This window comes from Pipistrellus kuhlii, unplaced genomic scaffold (assembly GCF_014108245.1).
Source record: "Pipistrellus kuhlii isolate mPipKuh1 unplaced genomic scaffold, mPipKuh1.p scaffold_m20_p_14, whole genome shotgun sequence".
Lineage (NCBI taxonomy): Eukaryota > Metazoa > Chordata > Mammalia > Chiroptera > Vespertilionidae > Pipistrellus > Pipistrellus kuhlii.
The window spans coordinates 40,437,580-40,443,579 of record NW_023425449.1 but is presented as its reverse complement, the minus strand read 5'-3'; positions in this window follow the sequence as shown (position 1 = coordinate 40,443,579).

Below are 6,000 nucleotides of genomic sequence, written 5' to 3'. Positions count from 1 at the left end.
ATGTCTCTCTTCAGTTCTATGTTTTCTATTTTAAGTTGCAGGGATTGCTCACAGTGCCCAGTGCGTGCAATGACTCTCAGGTGCATCACAGTTACGGCTTTATTTGTTGACATGCCTTTTTGTCATTTTGCATTTGGAACAAGGGTGTGAAGGTGTGACAAATTTCAAACTGCATCTTAATAGAGCGATTGAATACTTGCTCTCTTGAGGCTCAAGAATTCACAAACATCACCAACTAACCTTGACAGCTAATCCACTATTCGTTTTGGCCCTCCACAAATTGGGCAATTGAAATAACGTTTGTCTTCATATGGACTCCAGGCTGATTCCTGATCTGTGACCAGGAGAAGGGAAACAGAAATGAAGCTGTAGTTTCCCATTCCTTCAGGAATCGTCCACTTCGTGGAAACAGTCAAAAGTTAAAGGAGAATAAGTACACTCTGTGATGAGCAGCTGAAACAACCCAAAGATCAGACTGTCTGAGACTCACAGGAATCAGAGATTACGGATGCAAGTAATTATAAACACAGGCAAAGCAGAGAGTGGCCCAGGACCCTGCTGCTCCCCAGCCCTTTCCTCCCTCCTTCGATGAACTATGGTCCAGGTTAAGAGATGCTGTTTCTAAGATATGTGACCACCCCACTCACTCCCGAAACTCCTTCATTTTCTACCTAGCTTAGCCAACCTTTTCCAGGGAAGCACCCCTCCTAAACTCAGCCATTCCAGGTTTGTTGGCTATAAACAATGATAGACAGCAGGCACAATCTGCTAAAAGCATTCTTTAGATAAGGATTCCTCTGCCGGGCACCATTGAGTGTGATTGACAGGAGGCCGAGCATTAGTGTGTTACAAGGAGATTAGACTGGGTCACAGGCCTCTTTCTTTCTCAGGAGTGCCTCCCTCTCAGCACTCCACCACCACCCTCATAAAAGGAGTAAATGGATGGGAGGCTTGCTGTTTAACTCTTTTCCTTCCAATGAACAATCAACGCAAAATCAATTTTATTTTACAAAAGCCACTATTGCATCGAATTTTAATTCACTATATTGGTAAGAAGCTGAGTAGTTGTTGTTTTTAATTCTTTCCTCCAATTCTCTGAGAATTGAATTGAAAATTCAAATGAAAAGCCATTATGGGGATAATTCTTTATCGGCATAGAACATATTTCTCTTTGGTTTGTATTGCTAAATATGCTTTGCAAAGCATCCAGTGGTCTGCCCCTATACTCTACCATAAAATATGTAAAATTCTAATTGTTTCAGTTTTACCCTTACACATTAAGGTGTCTCCTCTACCTAGGTAATTGTCTAAGTCAGATGCAAAAAAAGTTTCCATTTTGCTTGTCAGTTCCTGTCATTTGATGGTGGCTGACGGGAACGTGTGTGGGTAAGATAGTTGGGGAAACCACCCTCCACTTTCCCCATTAGCATCCTTTTGCAGAAAAATAAGCCAGTAGGTGCATTTATCAGCTCACAACGAGGTCCTACTGCCTATTCTTTAGCCTAATCTTTCACCACCATGGGGAGGAAAGGGGAAGAAAAATAGAAGCATAGGGTAAAACCTATTAGGAGGTTTTAGCAAATAAACTCCAGGGTGGACCTTTAAAAAAAATGATCTAATTTGTTTTTCTAAAATAGAAATTATGCCTCTCATTTATAAAGACGTGGGCCTTCCACAAGCACTTTTCTCATACATTTTAGCATTGGAATCCTTGATGTCACTTAACTGCAGGTAACTTGTTTTCTAAACCACATTCTTTTGCTGGAGCTCATTAGAAGTGCTCATTCCCCTAATGATTCTGGGCCTCCAGTTGGACTTATTAGCGCACAAGGAGCAATAGATGCTTAAATGTCAGCTCTATTTACCGGCTGAAAGGATTGCTGCAGAGAGGCATTGTCTTCTGTGGGGTGTGCTGACGATGGCTGGGTAATTTCCCTGTTCCTGATGGGCAGGAGCTCTCCGGAATCCAATATGTAATCCAACCAGGCCTCAGCCTGGAGAATTACATTCTGGCTCACGCCAGTTCCTAGTGTATTCGTAACTGGGAGTGATTACTGCTCTTGTCACATGGTCTTCCCCACAGGCCAAGGCACCCTGGGCAGGCGCTGAACCTGTGTTTTTATTTTTTATTTATTTTTTTAAATACTTTTCTTTTTTTAATTTTAACTGCTTGTGTGTGTGTGTGTGTGTGTGTGTGTGTGTGTTTTGTTTTGTTTTTAATATATATTTTATTGATTTTTTACAGAGAGGAAGAGAGAGGGATAGAGAGTTAGAAACATCCATCAGCTGCCTCTTACACACCCCTCACTGGGTATGTACCCGCAACCAAAGTACATGCCCTTGACCGGAATCGAACCCAGGACCCTTACAGTCCGCAGGCCAACGCTCTATCCACTGAGCCAAACCGGTTTCGGCTAAACCTGTGTTTTTAGATCCTTGTTTTTTTGGTGCTTGTTACACAGGCTGGGAAACGGGTAGCTGTGTCCGATAAAGGTTTGGTCTGTGTAAGTCTTACTTCTCTTTGCTTCTTTCTGTATCATCTGTTTCTATGTAATCAATGCTTACAAATTTTAGTTTCTCATCCTCCTCAGCAATTCTCAAATCCAGCCACGCTCAGCTCCATTCTCTGATGACCTGCATCCAGGCTCCATCATTCCCCAGCTGGATTCTTGGGCAGCTTCCTAATGAATATCGTCCTCTCCATTCATGCTCCATGTGGATTGCTGCATTCAGGTTTAAAGCACCACAAGAACTCCTCTTTGTCTGAAAATAGGAAACAATACATCTGGACTCCTCAGCAAGCACGCAGGGCCTTTTGAATCTCGTCCCTCCATATTTTCTAGTCTCACTTCTTATGTAACCTCTCTAGGCAAGCTGTGGTTCAATCAAGCCAGACTCCTCACTCCAAGAATACTTCATGCACTTTTCTTCATCGTGTCTTATTGCATGATTTTTAAAAAAAACATTCTTCCTGTTCTCTTGCTTCCTCAAAGTCCTACTCTTCTTTCATGATCCAGTGAAAATGCTTCCAACATTCCCAAATTCTTTCCTACATCTTTCCGGTTTAAAATAATTGCTCCTCCCTGTGTTTCCATATGGCACCCTATTTATCCTATTGAATTCTGGCCTGAAGGCAGTAGAGCAGAGGGGTGAAAAGCCCAAACCTGCAGCCTGCCTGCTGGGGTTGAACCCATGCTCTGCCACTTACTGGCCTGTTGACCTTCAGCCTGTTACTTTATCTTCCTCTCTTGAATGGGAATAAGAACAGCATCACATCATTGCAATGTTATGATCACTAAGTGATTTGATAGCCTGATACATTGAAAAGTCCTCTATAAGCATTTCTGCAATTAAGAATAAAATTAGCAGCTGAGGCGTGGAAGAGCACTGCTCTCTTAACTCACTGATGAGTGGCTCTCAAAGCGTGGCCCCGCAGCATCAGCCTGGCCTGGGAACTTGTTGGAAATGCAAGTGATCAGATGCCGCCAACGACCAGCTGGGTCAGAAACGCTGAGCATGGGCCCAACAGTGTCTGCTTTCACTAACTCTCTGGGGGATGCTGGTTCACTCCATAGATGACCTTTAACTTAAAATGCCTTTCAGCCCTGGCTGGTGTTTCTCAGTGGGTAGAGCACCGGCTTGGGAACTGAAGGGTCCCAGGTTTGATTCCAGTCAAGGGCACATGCCCAGGTTTCAGGCTCAGTCCCCAGTAGGGCATGCAGGAGGCAGCCAATCAATGATTCTCTCTTATCATTGATGTTTCTATCTCTCCCTCTTCCTTTCTCTCTGAAATCAATTTTAAAAAAAATTAAAAATAATAATAAAATAAATAAATAAAATGCCTTTCAGTGCACACCACCTCTAGACTGATTACAATTCTCCTGTACAGAGGCATTGAAAATTAGACTATCCCACTGAAGACAATTCTAATGGGTTAGAGAGGGAAGTAAGGAATGAGGTCAGAGAGCATGAAGTGAAAAGAGAAGCTAATTATCTGTTTGCATGAGGGAGCAAAGGATGCAAGAAGGAAAAACATTACAGGGAAAAAAGCCAAAACTTTTCTTTTTAGCTCTTCTTATGAAACCAGGAAACTTCACATGGGTTATTGTACCAAAGATTTATTCATGACGTTTTAAAAATATTTCTATAGCCCTAGCCAGTTTGGCTTGGTGGATAGAGGGAAGGCCCTAAGAATGAAGAGTCCTGGGTTTGGTTTGGTCAATAGCACATACATACCTACCTCAGTTGCAAGCTTGATTCCCAACCCTAGGGCAGGCTTGTGCGGGAGGCAATCAATTAATGTGTCTCTTTTGTATCACTGTTTCTCTCTGTCTCTCCCCCTCTCTTCCACTCTCTCTAAAAATCAACAGAAAAATATCTAGTGAGGATTAACAAAAATAAAAAATAATAATAATACAAATATTTCTATAGTCTATTTTTATGTTTTATACTAGTGGCCCAGTACACGGATTCATGTACATTAAAAGGAAATTAATTAAAAGAAATATTATCATATCACCCAATTTAGCATATATCTCCCAACATAAATTCAGTATACCCCTCCCCCCAAATGTACACACTTTAACAGCTCAACTTTGAAAATTAAATGCATTTTAATAAACACTGCCTTTACAATTAATCAATGTGTGTGTAAACTTTTTTGGGACATCCTATGGGTGTGGAAAGCTGAAATAAGGTGAAAGGGGGCTGAGTGTAGCACCAGGACACAGCAGAGTTTTTGCAAGATTGACTTCAAATAGCAGATACTGTTGCCAAAGCAAAAGGCATTCTGAAATATTCCAGGCACAGGAACAGGTATGGGATAGCTAAGTATCTGTACATGCACCGAGCACCCAGTGCATATACTGAAATAGAGCTCAAAGGGCTCACCAGAGTCTGTGCCTTCCAAATGCTGCCTGGCTTTTAAATGCAATGGACACAGCACAGCGCGGGGCTTAACATGATAAATGTCCATCTTCCGTTCCCGTCTTTGCAAACTGTGTAAACAAGCTCTCCGGCAGCAGGGTTTCCCGACAGAAAGATGTGTTCCTGGGCAAGTTTGGGGAGGGTGAAATTGTGACAAATGAATGGAACAATTAGCGCTGTTGTTCTTTCTAAATGAAGTCATGTGTTCTTACGGGAGACTTATTTTCCCCTTTTGTAAATAAAGATTTCACCCAGAAAATGCTTTGGAAAGCTCCCAGGGATGATGCCATTACTCAAATGCTGCACTAAAGATTCTGAGGGTGGAAAATGAGTGGTAATTAGCTCTATCGACTGCGGAGGTTTTTGTAATCTCCTCTTTTCATTCCAGCATGGCGGGAACAGGGCCGTGTGACCTATAGAGAAATCAGCCAAACGTGTAAAATCAACTATGTCTTCTTTCTATAACTCTTCTCGTGATTTCCTAGAACTCTGGATTAACAAGTTAAACAAAAAGAACATAAAGGAACATAAAAATCATGGTTACCAGCTTTCAGAAGTGACAGTCATAGAACTAAGTACTATACAGGCATTCAGTTGTTAGGTATATTTCCTCTACTTTTTCCAGCTAAGGAAATTAACCATAAGAGAAGTTGAGTAACTTATCTAGGGTCACAGTTGGGGAATGATAGCACTGGGGTTCAAATCTGTGTACCACTCATATTGTCAAAGATTGGGGATCCTGAGACACGTAGGGAGCAGTTGGCTAAGGGACGGCTCATTTACTCCAGTCTTCTCCTTTTACAGATGAGCAAACTAAGGCTAGAATGGAAAGGCGCTTCTGCAAGGTTGCAGAGCAGAGGCTAGAATTCAGGATTCCTGAGTCTTCCTTCAGCCTTTTCACGTGTCCAAGATGGAAAGGCTCTTCTTTGCCTCTAAAACCTGTTTGTCCAGCCATCTTCCAGATCATGCGGCATGTTTGATAAATGAGGAAATGCAGACATTTAGTGTGGGTTTTCATCTGGAAGGGGACATTTTAAAAAATTATATACATTGTGGGCACATGCCCTTGTAGGA